This window comes from Vanellus vanellus (genome assembly GCF_965231255.1).
Source record: "Vanellus vanellus genome assembly, chromosome: 6".
Taxonomy (NCBI): domain Eukaryota; kingdom Metazoa; phylum Chordata; class Aves; order Charadriiformes; family Charadriidae; genus Vanellus; species Vanellus vanellus.
Window position 1 is genome coordinate 24,493,572 of NC_138911.1, and position 22,988 is coordinate 24,516,559.

Genomic DNA, 22,988 nt, shown 5'->3' on the forward strand with positions numbered 1-22,988 from the left:
CATTTCATTGCTTTATGAAGCTGCAAAAGTCAGAAAGCAGAAGAGAGCATACAAAAGTTTTCCAAATGCTTTCTTCATTATTGACACAACTGGCATTCAGATACGCTTTAAGCACAAACATGACTACAAGACTGACAGATAAGTCCCAAGAAATCCATTCCCTATAATTTACTTCTACCAATGGAGAGCCTACAGTTACCAACTTAAAAGTTGGTTTGAGATCTGTCTTAAAAATTGATCGCCAATCACTCCTTTAAACACTTTTTGTCTTACACAACCATATGTGATTATATGAAAAGTTACAGATGAATAGCCAGTAATAAAGTTAGGAAAGAAGATAACAGCAGACCTTAGTAGACACACAATATTAATGAATGAAAGAATGGAAGGAAAGTGATTTTCAGTTTACCTGTCTTCAGTGATTCATGGTACAATTAATTATCCTTCATGCCAAAGTGTAGTGTATTTATTTTCACAACTGGTGTGCCATTTCTTAGAATATTTCTATATTAACAATCTCCATTGCACATTCATTTTTTCTGGAAACCTGTGTGTGTTAGAGGGAAAAAAGATAACATTTTATGGTGTGACAGAGCACCAGATTATAATGTGCTTTATAATGAACGTATTTAAAAATCTCATGATTAACTATGAAATAGAAGCACCTCTGAAGTACAAGTACTTAAAATGTCTTAGGCAGATCATCTAAAACATATAATTTATAAACAAAGAGAATCCATCTGGTTTTGATTAAAGGTTATATTCAGATAAGCTTATCGTCATCAACAATAATATTAATAGTAATGTGGAACTTGTTCTTGAGACACCACAGAGTGGGTAGTCTATACTACAGCCATTATCCCATTTACCAAACAAAATATCTGCATACTATAGTGCACACCATGACACAATGAGATAGAAAAATCATTATCCTTTTTAGAAGTGCATACATTGAAAACCAGCTAGTTGTTTTGTTGTGGGTTGGGGTTTTGTTCAATGTTTATAGCATTTTACAGAATTTGGCAGGAACTGTACATTCAATAATTCCAAATGTACAGCGCTAGGGAGCACCTGTGAACTTGGTATTCTTTGAGCAGAATCTGTCTCTGACACAGTAGAGCTACTTCCTGACATGAATTAAAAGTCACGTATCCCCATGGCATACATAAATTTTTTGTACTAACTGCAGATTTGAACATTTTTTTTTTTTTTATCCCCTAGGACAACCATTTCATCAGTCTACTTCCATTGTAGTTTTATATATGTGTGACAGTCATTAATGGCCACATATATTTTATTCATTTGAAACTAGTTCATGTTATGCCACTGAAGAACACCAAAATGCTAAGGCAGGCATGTAGTATGTTAACCTACATTAATTTTGCACATAATGCAGCTGCTCAAATAGCTGGAAATGTAATTTCTCTTTTGAAGTAAAAAACACCTGGTATTAAATATAATGGTGATCCCTACTTAATCAACAGGTCACAGATGTATGGTATCCAACAAGTTCATGCCAAAACCCAAATACTTCCATAGAAAATATTGTTAGTATAAGTTACTTGAATTCCAGAAGGCTCATTTCTGCTATGCTTGAAGGCAATGTGTGAACAAAAACTCAGGGAGAAAAATGTGGCAATATTCCTTTATAAGTAATAGTGAGCTTAATTTGAGATACTGTAATATTTGCAGTTTCTCTTTGAATTTCAGAAATTACAACAGTGCACATCAATAGCCCTTGTGTATCATATCTCATCAGTTATATATATGTCATGGTTTAACTCCAGCCAGCCATTAGGACCACGCAGCCACTCACTCACTGCTCTCCCCAGCCCCAGTAGGATGGGGAAAAAAATCGGACAAAAAAATAATGAAAACTCGTGGGTTGAGATAAAGACAGTTTAACGAGTAAAGCAAAAGCTACATACGCAAGCAAAGCAAAACAAGGAATTCATTCACTACTTCCCATGCAGGAAGGTGTTCAGCCACCTCCAGGAAAGCAGGGCTCCATTATGCATAATGGTTACTTGGGAAGACAAAACACCATAACTCCTAATGTCCCCCTTCCTTCTTCTTCCCCCAGCTTTATATACTGGGCATGATGTCATGTGGCATGGAATGTTCCTTTGGCCAGTTGGGGTCTCCTCCCAACTTTTTGTACACTCCCACCCTGCTTGCTGGTGGTATGAGGAGCAGAAAAGGTCTTGACTGCCCAGCAACAACCAAAAATAGTAGCTCTTATCCCAAATCGAAAACAGAGCACTATACCAGCTGCCAGCAAGAAAGTCAACTCCATCCCAGCCAAACCCATGACAATATTATACTTCCGAATAACTGCAAACAATGTATCTAGTTAATATGCAGTATAGAAATACAAGGAATGTTTTGATCACATCCATCATGTTTTCTCCAAACAGTGATTTTCTACCCGAAAGATATATTATCACCTGCTTTTATTAACTTACTGTGATCCAGTGGATTTATTATTTAACTGTAATTAAATTATTCTATTGCCAGCTTCTTGTCTCTGCTGACTGCTTTCTATGTATAAAATAAAAATAACCTCAGGATCTAAAAAAGCAATAAACCATTATTTAAAACTTAACTGGATGGATCTAATAGTTTCTTACTATCAGAAAGAATTTCCATTTGGGCACAGATATTAAAAGTAAATATATTCTTCATCAAATTTATAGAGTATAAAAATAGAAATAGAAACATATTTTGTTTTATAGACAAAATACATTAATATACATTACATATAATATACATTAATACATAGGGAAGAGAGTATAAAAGTAAAAGTGTTATTCTTTAAAGTGGGAAAAAACCCTTTAGACAAACACCTACACCACTGATCTATTATTCATCTTCCATAACATATGAGAATAATCAGGGGACAAAAATAGCCACAAGAGACAAAAACGCATCAGACACGTTCACAGTCACAGATTATACCACAGTTTAACTTACTCTTATCTAAGGGAAAGCAACAGAAACTACTGCTGTTCTAAAACTTAATCACAGGGATCATTCCAAGAACTTCCCTGTAGAAAGTGATTTTACTCCCGTGCTGCAGGAAGATCAGGATTTGGCCTAATGTTGTCATTAAAACTACGAGAGCTACACTGCCAAAGAACAGGAAGTACGTTTCATCTTATGATCAGTATTTACAGAATTTTAAATGAACATCAAATATTTTACCTGCCATCAGGTAGGTAACATCCTTCACAACGATGTTATGAACTACCTCTGGCAGCAGTAGAGGAATGGATCAGATGACACTCCAGTCTCCAATCCAGATCATATAGTTGATATTATTCAATAATTACAAAAATAATTGTGGCTTGGTATTAAAAGCGTTAAGGCACTGCTTCAATGAAAAACTTTCTTAATCTGTCCTGTCTTTTTTAGTATATCACACAATTAGTTAGCACTTAATAATAATCCACTTTATAATTACCAGTACAATAATTCCTGAGATTTAGTTAAGGTATTTTGACAACACAGAGTTCACACTCACATATGCACTGTATATACTGGTAACTACTATCATCATTCAATTCCTGTCGTTATTTCAAACACAGTTCAGGGAAAGGATGGTGCAATGGTTACTGATGAGACTGGAACTCTGACTACTGAGGTTCGGTTTCTAATTCAGCCATATGTTTAAACTGGGTCACCAAGGGTGATAATGGGCGTTAAGCATAGAAAAGCATTGAGCATATGGATTTTATCTTTCAGCCTATGTTTTCCATCTGTAAAATGGGAATAGTAATTCATCATATAATTTACTTTAACTTTTGTGGTTGGCTGACCATGGCTGGATGCCAGGTGCCTACCAAAGCTGGTCTATCACGCTCCTCCTCAGCTGGACAGGGGAGAGAAAATGTAACAAAAAGCTTGTGGGTTGACATAAGGACAGGGAGATCACTCACCAATTAACCTCATGGACAAAACAGACTCAACCTGGGGAAAATGAATTTAATTTATTGCCAAACAAATCAGAGTAGGATAATGAGAAATAAAAACTCAATCTTAAAACACCTTCCTCAGACACCTCCGTTCTTCCTGGGCTCAACTTCACTCCCGATTTTCTCTACCTCCTTACCCCCAGCAGCACAGAGGAACAGGGAATGGGGGTTACAGACAGTTCATCACATACTGTTTCTTCTGCTCCTTCGTCCTCATAGGGAGGACTCCTCACTTCCCCAGCTCCAGCATGGGGTCCCTTCCAGGGGAGACAGTTCTCCATGAACATCTCCAATGTGAGTCCTTCCCACAGGCTGCAGTTCTTCAGGAACTGCTCCAACAGGAGTCCCTTGCATGGGGTGCAGTCCTTTAGAAACAGACTGCTCCAGCATGGGTCCCTGCAGGGTTGCAAGTCCTGCCTGCAAACCTGCTCCAGCCTGGGCTCTTATCTCTCCAAAAGGTCCTGCCAGGAGCCTGCTCCACTGCAGGCTTACCACGAGGTCACAGCCTCCTTCAGGCATCCACCTGCTCCAGCATGAGGTTCTCCATGGGGTGCAGATGGATATCTGCTCCACGATTATCCTCCATGGGCTCCAGGGGGACAACCTGCCTCACCATGGTCTTCACCATGGGCTGCAGGGGAATCTCCGCTCTGGCACCTGGAGCACCTCCTCCTGCTCCTTCTTCACTAACCTCGGTGTCTGCAGAGTCATTGCTCTCACGTATGCTCACTCCGACTGTTGGGTTTTTTACCTCCGCCTTTTTAAATACGTTAGCACAGAGGTGCTACCACTGTCACTGATGGGCTCGGCCTTGGCTAGTGGTGGGTCCATCTTCGAGCCACCAGGCATTGGCTCTATCAGACACAGAGGAAGCTTCTAGCAGCTTCTCACAGAAGCCACCCCTGTAGCCCCCTTGCTACCAACACCTTGTCACATGAACCAAATACATCTTTTTACTTGTAAACAATAGACAGAACTATTTGTACAATGCATATAACAGTGATAACAATAGGACAGTTATATTTTTGTAATAAGAGTAATAACAACAGTAATCTTTTTATATTTAAACAAGTATTACATTATAATTGCAATGGAGAAGCTGCCTGGAGTATAAATATGATTACATATATAAACAATTAATAAGCATTTTTCATTCCATATTTGGGAATCACTGACAGAATCTTTGAGGTTGTAAGGGACCAGTAAAGACTATCTAATCCAACCTCCCACGTTTGACCACCCTAACAGTAAAAGTTTTCTCCTTACATTTAAATAGAATTTTCTGTATTTCCATTTGTGCCGATTGCCTCTTATCTTCCCTGAAGCCAGGTTTCAAAGACATCTTTAATATTTTGAGGAAGTGCTATTAAAGTGAGTATTTAGTTTTTCTGTTTCTCATACTCCCTCTGATGTCATGGAATCCTATTTCCTGATCATGTTTCTATAATATGACGGCCACTGAAGAAAAGACTGGTCTTTCATCCACCAGTAGCGCAATACTTTCTTGTTAAAACACCTACCACATTCTACTGTATTTCAACAACCTGTTGGTGCCTCAAAACTTTAAATTCATTTTTTGATCCTTTAATTTTGAATTCTGATTGGGCTCTGCTTTCTGGTAGTTTGACCTGGCGTATCACTACATTCTATTTTCTGCTTTATAAATATGTCTCAACCTGATGAGCTCATCTTTCCACTGTTTCTATACAGCAAAGACTACATGATTGCGTAAGGACAAATGTTCTCATCCATCACCATGTTCTATTTAAATATAAACTTATTTTCACAGTCCTGATCACCCCTCACAGAAATAACAAGGTCAAATTATTTCACATTACAAATTTTTATGGACAAATTAGAAAAAACCCATGGTATTATTTTTCCATGATGAACGGTGTCTGAGACTTAACTATTTGGATTTTTGTTCCCCTTGCATAATGCTATGCATGTCTGTGTACTTGTGAAACAAAATGTATTATGCAAGCTCACGTAGTTATCCAGAATTTGCCAAATGATGTAAATTTTCGGCACCTTGTGCAGGGCAATTTCCTTGTTTTATGATGGTCCTATGCTGAAAAGAATTGGACTCCGAAATAGATTAGGTCAAAGTACCACATTGTAGGAGCCTTGGTTGGATTTATACTTGGGATTTCTATGGAAATCACTTTATTGTTCCTACTAAGCTAATAAATCATGTATCTTGTTGGCATAGTCACAGTTGCAGAACGTGGCATAAAATGTGCACACATATTTCTCTTATCACCGGGGGAGAAAAAGATTAAAATGTTTCCTATACTGCAATTCTGACATGGACTTTGAGTACACTCATTGAAGTAAGTTCACTCAGCTCTTAAATACAAGATTTTTTAAAATGTTTTAAATTAAGATTTTTTTTTATTTCTTAAACAACTTTCATGTATCCACACCAAAAAAAAAAAAAAAAAAAAAAAAAGCCTTGCATGCATGAATCCGTATACAGCTTTTAGAGATATAGTTTCCAGCCATGTAAAACTGATTAATTAAAGACAGGTTGATAAACCATTTCTTTACCATGGTGTAGGGTATAGACCAAACTTTAGGCACTTTTTCTCAAATATGTTTTCTTATTCTGTCATTGCTTTAAACTACCCAATTTCTTTTGCAGGGGTGAGGGGGTAGTTCTCCATTCTCAATTTCTCCTGTATAAAATCTTGGCTACTACTCCATACTACATAAAACGTAATGTCATCACAATGGTAGCTAACTTTCACTGCTACGAATCACCCTTTTTCAATTCTTTATCTAGTGTCTGGCATTTGGCGGAGTCATTAACACCTGTGCAGAAAGAATAGTATGTAAGTGTATACTGCAGGCAAACCAGAACAGGAACATTTTATACCTGTCTGACCCAGGTGTAGAAGATTACGTATGTTGCAAGGCAGAATGAAAATTGCTATATTTGGTTATGGCACTATCCAATTACAGCCCCGGATGCATTTGCTTCCAAAGGACAACAGCAGCAGAACAGCCTCCGTTTTATTCCTGCAGGGGAAGCCGCATGGTACAAACAAATGGGAAGGAGCACCACCAGCTGATTCAGAATGCCCTCTCCCAGGCACAAAAGGTTTCCTCAGAGGAAACCCTTCTCATATCATGTTCATGTTCATGTTCTTGTTCACACTTCAGCTCTTAAATGTGACAGAAACAGCTTGAGATGCTATGGCTTTGAGATAGACTGGGAAACAGGACAGTGCAAGGGAGCTATTCACTGGTGGTAAAGCTTTTAAAATTATGTTTTACATACACAGTTTGCATAAAATTGCAATGCATAGACTAATGCTATTTTAAGCAACTGTGTGAACAACCATGACTTTAACACTGCATTATATTGATTTAAGTAATTTTTAAATCATTGATTTAAGTAGTTTTTAGCTGGCTTAAACTAAAACACAATATGACACATTCTGAATTATGAATGTCTACACTGGGCCTTGCACTGAAAGAACTGAAGATATAAGTCATTACTGGGTTTCAGTACAGATTTTTATCTGGACCTAAGTCACCTCCATACACCCTGTGACAGACGTTATTCACTTATGGAAGGCAGTATAGATAAATTCCCTTACCACAAAGAGGGAAAGCAACTTCTGGACACAGTGAAAAGATATGTCGTAATTACTATTTATATATGCAGAAACAGAAACTATTTTCCACACTGCAATTGACAAATTCAAATTATGTAATTTATCAAGACAGGACAATATTTAACTTTAATCAGAATTCATTAAAGTAAAGGTGGCTAAACCAGAAAGATTTTATATTTATGTTGCTTAAAAAATAAGCTTCATATTTATTCATTAACAATTGAACAATCTAAGTCACAGAATTTATTTGTACACAGTTAGAATTCACAAACATCTCAAAACCTTAGGCCATACCTAATTCCTGTAAAAAAAAATTATCTTATTATCATAAATATATGGATAAATGCTATTTAAATAAGTAACATCCTACCATTAGATTATCCTGAGTTTCTAAGAATTACTATTATATTCTCCAAATGTCTTGGAAACAGAATTTGAGTCTCACAGTACAATGATATTATAAAAAGTATTGTATTATCCTTCACTTAGAGCAGTGCATGCTCAGAATCAAAGAGAACCTGAAACACATTCTGTAATTCTTCAATAAGACAGGTTCCTATCCCAGAGAAAGTCAAAAGAAATCATGCTATCATTATACTTATGTATGACTGAAACTAAAAATAAAACAAGCAAGCAAGCAAACGAACAAAAAAAAAAAAAAAACACCCCGAAAACCTGTAACCTAAACTTTTACAGAAATATATTTTCTTTATTGTAATTTGCAGGTTTACAGATTTAGTTCCTTATTATTTCCCAGCAAAATCAATCCATCTGCACTAGAAATAGCATACATCAGGCAAACATCAATCTAAACTTTGGTTTTCTCAAAAGCTTTTGATCCAAAAAGAGATATCTAACTGGATACAGTCGGTATAGCTTATCTTCTACATGAGCCTTTCAAAGGCAGCATTATAAAGAAAGTTGCCGTGTGGTTCTGCTTATGCTCAGTGTGGTTTTATTTATTTCATAATATGCAGTTCAGAGTGCCATTTCAAGGCACTTCTTTCAAATACTGAGTTGTTAGTATTTAAAAATAACCAAAAAATCAAGTTACCAGACAAATAAAAATAAAGCAAAAATTAGCACACAAACCATAACAACTGTAACAACTACTACAGTAGTTTTATATAGGAGAGGTGAAAGATTTTATCACTCCTTTGTCCTTGAGTTTCCCTACAGGTGAACTATTATTTCAATGATTTGTCATCTCCTGATCATGATGTTTTCATGACGCAGATGAACGGAGGATTACACATAACTGCCCTTGGAAAAATGAACCTGAGAAAAAGATCAGCATACAGTGCATCGATCCCTGAAGCAGTCAGCAGAAAATGAACACACATTGACCAATGAGTGGAATAATGGCTTTGTTGACAATCTCAGTGAAGTTCAGCCTCTGCGACTAAGCGGATAGAGAGATAAAAAAATGGAGATATGATTAAAATCATCTCCCTCTCAGGTCCATTCTCTGCTTTGTACAATCATCCGCCTTCAGTCACATACATGTCCAGACGGCCACAGATCAAGGATGATACATCACTTCTGATCACAATAGTTTCTTTGTGCTTCTGGCCACAGATGATATGAAAGCATTTTGTTCATCAGAAAAATGTTTCTACCTTGCCAAATCATACTAGAGTTTATTGTAATAATTAATATTATTACACCCCTTTCACCTCTTAATTAAATTCAGATGAAGTCAGCAAATCCACAGTGCACTTATGGTCCCAATTTATGCCTGTAAACATTTTAAGGTCCCTTGAGTATTATATAACCGCCTATATGCCAGTTGCACATGACTTGTCTTAATACATACATTGCATAAGAAGAAAAACAAAAGAATAACTCACCGTCTGAGACAGATGCAAAGCAACAAAGAGAGAAAGTACTACAAATAAATTCAGAGACTAGATGGAATAAAAGACAAAGATTACTTTTTTTTTCTGTTTAAGTAAACTCAAAGCAGCCTTAAACCTAACCTTGGTAGGGCATTAGAAATTATATCAATTCTATTAAAATATAGCAACTCCACAAAAAAATAAAAGCAGCCTATTTTTTTTTCATTCATAATAATCAATACTCCAGTAACATGGTCTTTATATCACTGCACCAGTGGAAAAACATGTGTGGAGATGTGTTTACAACAGTGGAAAGCAAGACAGCCCTGTAGAGGGATAAAAATTTTAACTATACATTGCTTCTTTGCATAAAGTCCATTAATCAGGAGTGCAGGTGTCAGGGATATTCGATGGTGACACGGCTGGGCTGTGCAGTGTGGATATCCATACAGGGAGCATTACCTTTTGATGCCAAGAAAGCAGATCATTCTACCCTCTTATTTCAGTCTTTATAGGAATTTAAGTACATTCAGCTGGAAAACAAGAACTTTCTTTTGTGATAATTATGATGATTTCTGACTTTGATATAGTAAAAGCCAAGCTCTGAAAAAAAAAGGGGGAATCACGGAATCACAGAATCACGGAGTTTTCAGAGTTGGAAGGGACCTCTAGAGATCATCTAGTCCAACTCCCCTGCTAAAGCAGGATTGCCCAGAGCACATTACTCAGGACTGCATCCAGGCGCGTCTTGAAAATCTCCAGAGAAGGGGACTCCACAACCTCCCTGGGCAGCCCGTGCCAGTGCTCTGTCACCCTCACCGTAAAGAAGTTTTTCTATGTATTTGAATGGAACTTCCTGTGTTCTAACTTGTGCCCTTTACCCCTTGTCCTGTCACTGGGAACCATTGAAAAGAGCCTGGCTCCATCCTCCTTCAACCCACCCTTGAGATACTTGTATTCCATAATAAGGTCTCCCCTCAGCCTTCTCTTCTCCAGGCTAAAGAGTCCCAGCTCTCTCAGCCTTTCCTCATAAGGCAGATGCTCCAAGCCCTTAATCATCTTAGTTGCTCTTCGCTGGACTCGCTCCAGCAGTTCCCTGTCCCTCTTGAACTGGGGAGCCCCAAACTGGACACAGTATTCCAGTTGTGGCCTCACCAGTGCAGAGTAGAGGGGGAGAATGACCTCCCTTGACCTACTGGCCACACTCTTCCCTATGCAGCCCAGGATTCCATTGGCCTTTTTGGCAACAAGAGCACATTGCTGAGTCATGGATAATTCACTGTCTACCACGACCCCCAGATCCTTCTCCTCAGAACTACTTCCCAGCAGGTCCGCCCCTAACCTATACTGGTGCCTAGCATTCTTCCTCCCCAGGTGCAGGACCTTGCACTTGGTTTTGTTGAACCTCATTAGGTTCTTCTCTGCCCAGCTCTCCAGCCTGTCCAGGTCACCCTGGATGGCAGCACAGCCCTCTCGGGTGTCAGCCACCCCACCCAGTTTGGTATCATCAGCAAACTTGCTGAGGATATACTCTGTCCCCTCATCTAGGTCATTAATGAATATATTAAACAAAATTGGACCAAGTATTGACCCCTGGGGGACATCACTGGTTACAGGCCTCCAACTAGACTCTGTGCCACTGATCACAACCCTCTGAGTTCTGTCCCACAGCCAACTCTCAATCCACCTCGCTGTCACCTCATCTAGCCCATACTTCCTCAGCTTCCTAATGAGGATGTCATGGGAGACAGTGTCAAAAGCCTTGCTAAAGTCAAGGTAGATGACACCTACGACTCTCCCCTCATCCATCCAACCAGTTATAACATCATAGAAAGCTATCAGATTGGTCAAGCACGATTTACCCTTGGTAAATCCATGTTGACCACTTCCAATAACTTCCTGTTCCTCAAGGTGTTTGGACATGACATCCAGAATGAGTCACTCCATTACCTTCCCAGGGACAGAAGTGAGACTAACTGGTCTGTAGTTCCCTGGGTCCTCCTTCTTGCCTTTTTTGAAGATCGGAGTGATGTCAGCCTTCCTCCAGTCCTCAGGCACCTCTCCTGTTCTCCATGACCATTCAAAGACAATGGAGAGTGGTCTAGCAATAACATCTGCCAGCTCTCTCAACACTCGCGGGTGCATGCCATCAGGGCCCATGGACTTGTGAATGTCCAGCTTGGCCAAGTGATCTCTGACCCGGTCCTCCTCAACTGAGGGAAAATATTCCTCTCTCCAAATCTTCCCCTTTGGCCTTCAGAGTATGGGATTCGTGAGTGACAGCTTTAGCAGTGAAGACCAAAGAAAAGAAGGCATTCAGTAACTCTGCCTTCTCTGTGTCTTCCACCACTAGGGCACCTGTCTCATTCACCAGTGGGCCTACATTTTCCCTAGTCTTCCTTTTTCTGTTGAGATACTGAAAGAATCTCTTCTTATTGTCTTTAACTGCAGTGGCCAAGCTGAGTTCTGATTGAGTTTTGGCCCTTCTCATTTTCCCCCTACATAGCTTTGTTATATCTTCATAGTCCTCATAAGTTGCCAACCCCCTTTTCCAGAGAATGTAAACTTTCCTTTTTTTCCTGAGGTCCAGCCAAAGCTCTCTATTTAGCTAGGCTGGTCTTTTTCCCCATCTGCTTGTTTTTCGAGACACGGGGATGGCCTTCTCCTGTGCTTCTAAGAGCACCTGCTTGAAGTATGCCCAGCCTTCCTGGGCACCTTTGCTCTTCAAAACTGCCTCCCAAGGGACACTCTCGACCATGCTCCTAAACAGGCTAAAGTCTGCCCTTCGGAAATCCAAGGTGGCAGTTCTGCTGGCTCCCCACCTTACTTGATCAAGAATTGAAAATTCTATCATTTCATGATCACTCTGCCCAAGGCGACCTCCAACCTTTACATCCCCCACAAGACCTTCTCTGTTAACAAACAGTAGGTCCAGTAGGGCACTTCCCGTAGTTGGTTCCTTCACCAGCTGTGTTAGGAAGTTGTCTTCCACACACTCCAGGAACCGCCATGACTGTTCCCTCTCTGCTGCGTAGTATTTCCAGCAGACGTCTGGGAAGTTGAAGTCCCCCACAAGAACAAGGGCAGATGATCGTGAGACCTCTGCCAGCTGCTTATAGAATACTTCATTGGTTTCTACATCCTGATTGGGGATCTATAACAAACTCCTATCACGATGTCTGCCTTATTGGCCTTCCCCTTAATTCTTATCCATACACACTCAACACTGTCATCCACACTGTTAGGTTCCAGACATTCAAAACTGCCCCTAACACAGAGGGCCACCCCACCACCTCTCCTTCCTTTCCTATCCCTTCTGAAAAGTTGGTAGCCATCGATTACAGCACTCCACTTGTGTGTGTCCTCCCACCACGTTTCTGTGATGGCAACTATATCATAGTTTCCTTGCTGTACAATGGCATCCAGCTCCTCTTGTTTATTCCCCATGCTGCGTGCATTAGTATAGATGCACTTCAGCTGGGCTAATTTTCCTGCCACTTTCTTGGGGGGACAAGCCCTAATTCGCACCTGATCATGCTCGGACACTACTGTAGTTACCAAATTATCACTACCCCTCATGTCTTTGCTGACCTCAATGTCCTTCTTGTAGTGAGGGGCCCAAAACTGAACACAGTACTCGAGGTGGGGCCTCACCAGTGCTGAGTACAGGGGGATGATCACTTCCCTAGTCCTGCTCACCACACTATTCCTGATACAGGCCACGATGCTGTTGGCCTTCTTGGCCACCTGGACACACTGCTGGCTCATGTTCAGCCGGCTGTCCACCAACACCCCCAGGTCCTTTTCTGCCGGGCATCTTTCGAGACGCTCCACCCCAATCCTGTAGTGCTGCATGGGGTTGTTGTGACCCAAGCGCAGGACCCGGCACTTGGACATGTTGAACCTCATACCATTTTCCATTGATCCAGACTGTCCAGATCCCTCTGCAGACCCATCCTATCCTCAAGCAGATCAACACACCTGCCTAGCTTAGTGTCACCTGCCAACTTACTGAGGGTGCATTCGAACCCCTCATCCAGGTCATTGATAAAGATATTAAAGAGAACTGGCTCCAGCATCAAGCCCTGGGGGACACCACTTGTGACCGGACACCAACTGGATTTAACTCCATTCACCACCACTCTCTGGGCACGGCCATCCATCCAGTTTTTTACTGAGCGAAGATTACACCTGTCCAGGCCATGAGCAGCCAGTTTCTCCAGCAGAATGCTGTGGGAAACGGTGTCAAAAGCTTTGCAAAAATCCAGGTAGATAACATCCACAGCTTTTCCCTCATCCACTAAGTGGGTCACCTTGTCATAGAAGATCAGGTTTGTCAGGCATGACCTGCCTTTCACAAACCCACTCTGACTGGGCCTGATCACCCTGTTCTCCTGCATGTGCCATGTAATGGCACTGAGGATGATCTGTTCTATGACCCTCCCAGGTACTGAGGTCAGACTGACCGGCCTATAGTTCCCTGGATCCTCCTTCCAGCCCTTCTTGTGGATGGGTGTCACATTTGCCAACCTCCAGTCAGCATCCAGCTAAACATATTTGCTTAGATAAGATTATGAAGAAAATATTAGTAATTTCTCAGAGACAACATGCAGATAGAAAGCAGGGTGTCATTTCCTTTCCTTGCAATAGAAGAGATTTATCTTCCATCTCAGGGCTTCCCTTTATTGACTTTGCAAAAGTAAATACCTACCCCTGTCTGAATCCAGTACCCAAAGGAAACAGCACTGTTGATTTATACAATTGCCTAGTATTTTCAACATATTTCCTTATTCTTATGTGTGCTATCATTTGTATTTGCTCTTATTTCTCTGCTGCACACCAAACTTTTCCATATTTTCATTACCTGTCTACCACAATACCTCAGTGTCTTTCTCTTGACTGGTTCCAGTTCACTTGGAATCTGACAATGTATATCAGCACATTCTGCTCCCTTTCATGATCAACAGGAGTGGTAATTTAAACTAATGGAAATTAACAGTTTAGTGATATGTAATTATTATTAATATATGTATCACTTCATTGGCCTTTCTTTCAGACCAACTAGCTAGCCAAAAATCAAGTTTAAATTGCTGGATACATGGAAGCTCACCATCCATCACAAAGAGTGTGGAGAATTTATAGACACAGTTGAACGCTTCAGACTGATAATTTGAACAATTTAACCAACACACTACCAAGTGTATTAGTGAACTGTTTACTAAATTATTTTCAGTTTATGTTTTCTTATCAGTTCAGTTACTGTATAGGATACACTGCAGGATGAACATGTAAGCAAGGCAGTGAAAATTGGTCAGCTCTCCAAAGAAACAGAAACAGTAGGTCTGAGGAGTATGTACTGGCCTTCCACCAGTTATTCTATCATTATCAGATACTAATAAGCATCAAATCCACTCACTTGCAGAAGAGTTTAGAAAAAACTTGTATTAGAGAATCATGAATGTGACAGAGATGAGAAATATAAAATGTAACTTGTATTTTTTTTATATTACTTCTTGTTAAATATATATATACACATAAAAAAATAGTGAGAGTTTGACTATAATTTCAAAAAGTTATCTAAGGTTTTTTTGGAAATGCTTCTGGACTCTTGATGAGCATCCAAGGAGGTGCTGAAGAGAAGGGGCCATGTCCATCTGTAACTGTGTACTGCTATAAAAACAACTAGCTTTTGAAGTACTTTGAAAATCTTACAGTTTATCGCATTGAGAAGCTCTCTGCTGCTCACGGTATAAACCTCCTTGGGAGGAAAAGCTGCAATGTAACTTTGGAGTCCTTCACTATTTTATGCTAAGGATCTTGGGTTGTCTTACTCAGTGCTTTTTTCCTAAATAGATGGGGATGGTGGTGGGAAAAGAATATGATATCCTTGTTTGGTGAACAAATTCTCCATGTCAAATGAAAACATACCTATTCAACTAAATGAAAAATAACTCAATTTTAAGCATTAATCAGATTTAACACAAACGCATAGCAACACTGTCAAACCCCTCCACTCCTCAGGCTTTGATCTCTTCACCTATACGGCACCTGTATCTTGGTTAAATACCACATTGGAAAGAGTTGTCTGATGCAGATTCCCCAAAAATACAGTATATTTAGTTTCTAAATCTTCATATTAAGTGCCATGGGCAAAAGAAGAGAGGTGATAAAGTGTCTTAAGACTCTTCACGTCATGGAAGAATACAGGAAAATAAGAAGGTGAACTAGCATGATAGGATGGCAGAGTATGTACTCCTCCAAGGAATAAGACCAGCTGAGGTGTCAAAAAGCCCTGCTGTGTCAAGGGTAGTTCAATTACAGTTTTGTCACTGCCCTATCATATACTGGGATGACAGTCTCCAGCAACAGTTGTATTATAAGGCCACCATTTCCAGTTATTTTACAACAAAAAGAAAATTACAACAGTAATAACAAAACTCTCTCTTTGTAAGCACGGAGATTAAAGGTAAAAATAACCAGGATCAGATGTGTTGTTTATGTACCGTAATGTTGTCTGGCTAAAATTAACATAACTTATAGATGAGAACTCTTGATAGTCAAATGATAAAATATGATTGCATGTTTGTTTTTCCTCCTAAAGAAAAAGATAGCAAAAACTAAGGAAAAGAAAGGATGTCAGCTGTCAAGCATGTTCTTTTACCCATTCAGCGGAAACTTGGTTACAGAAAATAGGAGAGACTCAAACATAGAGACCATGATATTAAAATCAGATACCTTTCCTTGATAGGTAACTCATAGTCTCCTTCATTAGCAGTAATATGCTCATTCTTTTGATGGGCTTTTGCTGTGTTAACCCTAAATCAGAAGTAAGTCTTCTCCTCTTGCTCTCAGAACAACAACATATGAAATGACTATGCACCTGCCTTTAACAAGACTTCTCTACAGCATGAAGTGGAAGTTAAACCAACTCAATATTCAAAAGTTACTCTTATTACTGAGTCAGCTCAGAGATATGATACTATCAGTTTGGAATATTACATTTCTCATATTGATACCTGCCACATACATTGGCATAGGGCATGCCAGGTCCATATGGTTTCAACTTTCAATTAACAACTAGTTGTCGTAGGCCCATTCAGAAAACTTCCAAAAAAGACAGGGAGCAATGAAGAAAAATGCCACTAGGAAGAACTAGGATGCTTTTCAATATAGTAAACAAAGAGAAATACTAATCTGATGAGCACTGCAAACGGATGTTAAAATTCTTGTTCTAAAATGCTTCATGTTGCTTCTCCTTGCATTTTGTAGAAACAACTATTAAGCTCAATGGAGTCATACTGACATGCAGTCATGTTCCTAAATTCAGCTTAATCTCCTAAATTTGTAGAGGAATCTAAATCTCAAATTTAAATACCTCTGATTTCTGTTTGTATATGCTCAGATTTTAATTCATCTGTAGGTATATATTCCTGTATGCTGATATGCAATGGAGAAACACCTTTGAAACTGTCACAAAGGACACGGAAGACTTGTACATGATTTCAAGATTTGCACGTGAAGAATGTTTGAGAGGTACAATTTTCTGATGTCAAGACATACACACAAGGTGCTAAACAGTAAGAGAGATCCATTGAATATAACTGGGGAGAAAAAAACCCAACCAACAACAAACTTTTCCACATACTACTGAATACACCCATCTGTGTTTAGCATTTTCAATTCTCAGCATCGATGCTGACGATATCACTGAGTCAAATATTGTGGCTAGATATCTAAATGCTGAATAACGGCATGACTAAATACATCTGTGTTCATTAAGGCTAAATCAAGGATAATCAACATTCCTGTTTGTGCAGCAAACAAACTGCTACTAGAATTACGGAGAATTTGAGGTCTTCACATGTTCTGTTTCCATACTGCATTATGGGTTATCAGTTCTGTTGCAGGGCTTGTTTTGAGGTATCGGATTAGATATGGCTAGTGGAACTGAATCAAGAGACTGAGACATGACTATGTGTCTGAAATGAGAATCACACACTCTTTCTATATTTTGTTGTTTTTTTAAAAATACAAAGATAATGAGCAGAATTTAAAGTGTTATTACCTAAGTTTGAATCATTACTTTTACATAGCTAGAAATACCACTACAAAATGACACAGAGACAAAAAAGCATAACAAGTGCATCTCCACTTAAGCACTTTGGATAGATCAAAACCATTATCTATGTATTGCATGTATCCTTATGTATCACAGAATGACTTACACAGACAAAATTATAGTTGCAAGAATATCTGAATTTCATGCTGGATTGACAGCCTCGGAGACTTAAGTTTTCTCTTCATCCACAGAGCAAAACCAGTTTAAGTAGCTGTACTACAAGCTCTTTCTCACCACCGCCCACTTGGAGAGGCTATTGTTAAAGATGAAAGACTTCTCGATTTTACAGGATGATGTCTACAGCTTTGAGTCATCTATGGCCTGTTTTGCAAGGTTGATAAGCACCTGCATTCCAAACTGATTTTCAAAGACATTAAGGGCAACTTGAATATTGAAAGAGGAGAGGCAAGTCTTTGTTGTACTGAAGTGAGGCACCTCAGATTCTAGAAACCTAAATTAGAAGTTGTCTTCTAAAAAAAAGAAATCCTTTGTTTCTCAACTGAGATCACAAACAAAGTCAATCAAGTAATAGCTATTAGGTAATTAATACTCAAAAAATAGGGGAAAACATATTGCAAGATTTTGGAAAGCATACTGCAAGAAAAAGAAACTGATTATATCGGTTTTGTAACAAAGGGGAAGAAGACATAGACATTTTATCTGTGTTAGTTCAACTAAGCAATCACCTACATTGATTATTTAACGTGGGCAATTTCTTACTCACTGTTAAGTGAATATGAGACTGTGGTTCAAAATTTTATTGAGGATTTCAGTGAGATCAAAAGGAGCATAAGAAAATAATAGCAGTGAAAACAAGGGCAAGCGCAACTTCACTTCAATCAGCTAAGATAACAGAGACTCACAAGTTTTCTGTAATTTTAACAATACAGACTGAAGGTTCCTCTCTTTTGCAACTCTGCTAAAGTCAAAATATCATTCAGTTCAGCAAATATGTGGTAGCACTCTTAAAACTGTGGGCAGATGATATTTTGAAGAAAATATATTTTCATTTTCTCAAAACCAGGAATTGTATCACTACTAAAATTTCCATAGAGAAAATGTTGACATATTTATCTATTTCAAGATTAAACTTTGATTAATATAAATACTTTAAAAGCATACATCTATCTATCTGCAAAGATACACAGCATCACCTTTCTGTAAAAATGTCTAATTAAGAGTAAACTTGCTCCTGTGGTAAATGTGAAATTATTTAATTGTAATCCAAATGATCTAAAATGAATAGCTTCTATTTCAAAGACTCACTTGCCTGGTGCTAAGAAGCTAATTAAATTCAATTAGCAGTAATATATGTCTGTCACGCTTCCATTCTGAACCTCAGTATTACAATAAAATTCTTTGATTATTTCCCTGTAGGGCATTATTAATACCACATGCCATACAAAATAAAAGCTTAGAATAATCTTAAAGATATATTTACCTTTTCCCCTGTTTTTAGACATTCAGTATCAAATATAAGAAACATTAATGGAAACATGATAATGCCTTAAGTAGATTCAAAACAGAAGTACCTTATGATAAAAAGTAGAAACATGAGATAACTACTAAAAATCAAATACTGTCCACAGATATATGAATGCAATCAATAGAGCAGAATGCTCCTACACAACAATAAATGAATCTATAATGATTTGCTGGCAATAGTTTACATTTTTATGATGACCACTGTACACAAACGGAATTCATTTAATGTTAAAGCATTTTAACAACTTATATTCATTGTGCATTATTTAAATCAAAATTTAAACTACACTCATATACCACATACCAAAACCCTTTCAGTCTTCCTGTAACAATGACATCCATATAAGCCTACTGTTATAATGTTCACATGCCTCCAGACAATATGGTTTTACATGTGAAAGTTTGCATTACATGGATAGACAAGCCTGTGATGTCTTGTTAACTTCTAGTTGCTGAAGAATCATAGAATGGTTTGGGTTGGAAGCGACCTTAAAATCATCTGGTTCCAACCCCCCTGCCATGACCAGGGACACCTTCCTGAGTAACAAGGTTACTCAAAGCCCCATACAACCTGGCCTTGAAAATTCCAGGGATGAGGCATCCACAACCTCTCTGGGAAACCTGTTCCAGTGACTCACCACCCTCAGAGTAAAGAATTTCTTCCTAATATCGAATCTACATGTACCCTTTTTCAGTCTACAACTGTTACCCCTAGTCCTATTGCTACAGTCCCTGATAGAGCCCCTCCACCTCTTTCCTGTAGGCCCCCTTCAGATACTGAAAGGCTGCTATAAGGTCTCCCCAGAGCCTTCTCTTCTCCAGGCTGAACAGTCCCAACTTTCTCAGCCTCTCCTCATAGGAGAGGTGCTCTAGCCCTCTGGTCATCTTCGTGGCCCTCCTCTGGACAAGCTCCAACAGGTCCATGTCCTTCTTATGTTGGGGACTCTAAAGCTGGATGCAGTACTCCAGGTGGGATCTCACAAGAGTGGAGCAGAGGGACAGAATCACCTCCCTCGACCTGCTGGCCACTCTACTTTTGATGCAACCCAGGATGCAGTTGGCTTTCTAGGCTGCAAGCGCACATTGCTGGGTCATGTGGAGCTTCTTATCTACCATTACTCCAAGTCCTTCTCCTCAAGGTTGCTTTAGATCCAGTCTCCACCCAGCCTGTATTTGTGCTTGGGATTGCCCTGACCTATGTGCAGGACCTTGCACTTGGCCTTCTTGAACTTCATGAGGTTTGCACAGACCAACTTCTCCAGCCTGTCCAGGTCCCTCTGGATGCCATCCCTCCCCTCCAGCATGTTGAGTTCACCACAGAGCTTGGTCTCGTCAGCGAAGTTGCTAAGGGTGCACTCAATCCCATTGTCCATGTTGCTGTCAAAGACGTTAAACACTACCGGTCCCAGTACCAACCCCCGAGGAACACCACTTGTCACTGGTCGCCACTTGGAGATCACGCCATTGACTGCAACTCTTTGAGTGCGACCAGCCAGACAATTCTTTATCCACCAAGTGTTCCATATATCAAAGCCATGTCTCTCCAATTTAGAGACAAGGATGTAATGTGAAACAGTCTCAAATGCTTTGCACAAATCCAGGTATATGATGTCAGTCGCTCTTCCCTTACCCACCAATGCTCTAACGCCATCATAGAAGGCCACCAAATTTGTCAGGCATTACTTGCCCTTGGTGAAGCCATGCTGGCTGTCACCAAGCACCTCCTTGTTTTCTATGTGCCTTAGCAGAGTTTCCAGGAGGATCTGCTCCATGATCTTGCTGGGCACAGAGGTGAGACTGACTGGCCTGTAGTTCCCCGGGTCTTCCTTTTTTTTCCTTTTTTAAAAATGGGGTTTATGTTTCCTCTTTTCCAGTCACTGGACAGCCACAACTTCTCAAATATGATGGATAGTGGCTTAGCAACTTCATTCGCTAGTTCCCTTAGGACCCATGGAGGAATCTCATCAGGCCCTATGGACTTGTGCACCTTCAGGTTCCTTAGATGGTCTCGAACCTGGTCTTCTCCTACAGCAGGCAGTTCCTCATTCTCCCTGCCTTTGCCTTCTGCAACTTGTGCTAAAGCACTTTCTGGTGAAGACTGAGGCAAAAAAATCATTGAGTACCTCAGCCTTGTCCATGTCCCAGGTGACTAGGTCTCCCATTTCCTTCTGGTGATGGAATTGTCCCTAGTCTTCCTTATATCACCAACATACCTATAGAAGCTTTTCTTGTTGCTCTTGATGTGTTGAAGAACAGAAGCAGCTTCTTTCTTCACAATGGCAGAAGCAGAAGTGAAAAAGACACGAGGATGGAATATTATTAACTTACCTAATACTGCCATGTATTTAAAGTTACACTTTGCTGCAGAAGAACTTGAGTCAATATTATATGTGGATGCATAGCTTGGTAAGGCCAAAAAAGATCTGATGATGCTCAAGTTTCTTGTAGATTTTTTACTCAATGGCACCTGTTTGGCACCTCCAAATTGTGAAGTCGGCAGCGTAACATCATTCTTCTTGGGGCTCCAGATGCCAAGCATGGCTGACTGGCTGCTCCAAGATTGTGCTCAAAAGAGCATCACCAGGAATGCACAGATTCCCCATGGGTAGTTTTGCATTGTGGCTTCTCTTCTGACATTGTTGCTCTCTCTTCCCCAACTACATGAAACAGCCCATAGTGTCCTATGTGTTAGACCAAGAAAAAGTTGAGATGTCTGAGAAAGGACTGATGGAAACAATATTTAATAGAATAGACCAGTATCTGGAATTTAAGAGAAATGCATTAACAGTATAGGAAGAGCTGAGACTCTAGCAGTGTCCTGCCTTCCTGGGCTCTGGGTTCTGAAGAGTGTGCTGGAGGGGCTATTACTGGGAAAACATTACAAGAAAGGTATAGCTGAAGAGTGACCACTTGAAAATATCCATGAGACTGTTTCATGGCACCATCCATAGCTATGACAGTTTCTATTTTTCCACTAATTATGATTAAGAAACCCGCTGGGCAAATAAGACAGATAGTTGTTAACAGTTACTTAAGTCAGAGATGCTGAAGACTGCTTTTCACCACAGGGCAAGGAGAATATTCAGGCTTGTGTCCATGCTTACACTTGTCCCGATCCAGTGTCGGGGAGGTTTCATTATCATCCCAAGGACGAGATTAAGACACTGAAGTTGGTCAAATGTCGTACAACCTTTTACCTAGTTTTCTTAAGAAAAGCCGAAAAAGAATGGTAAAAGGGGAAGGGAAGGCAAAGGGGAAAGGAAAGGGGGTTAAGGAAGGAAACAAAGAAAGAGGGAGAGAGTTCGCTACTGCCACCCTGAGTCCAACGTTTTTTGGCTGAGTCTGGGGTTCGGAGATGCGCGCAGCAGGGAGGCAAGGAGAACAAAGAGCACCGAGAAGCCCGCCAAAAGCCTTATATATGACTTGCTATCGACCGGAAGTGCTGGTCCCATACAAGCCTCTTCCTGGTCTTTTCGCGCCTTTAGTCCTTGCGCAGGTGCACAGAGTCGTCCAATTCCAAGACTGTGACGAAGATGATCCTTCCAGAAGATGGCGGCATGGTGGCAATGTTGAGACAAAATCGCATCTGGTATTGGTTCTCTACAACACTTCAGGGTAAGAAGAAAGAGGAAGGGAGGGGGTGTGCACACAGGGAAAAGTAAGCTTTGGCTTCATCTGAAACATGGTCTTATTTTTTACTGTCATTACTGTTGTGACATGGTCTACTGAATAACCACAGATGCATAGGGTCTTAAGTTGTATGAAGCAGTCTTCTATCACAGTCCCAACACTTCATTCATAAATGATAAGCAGAGGGAAGAGCACCACCTGCTGAATCATATATGCCACTAACAGGGAAATTTTAGTTCTCTTAAAAGTTTCATCATCCAACGTCTAACCCTGGCATTTTCTTGTACAAGCTATTAATTTTAGAAAACAAGGCAATACA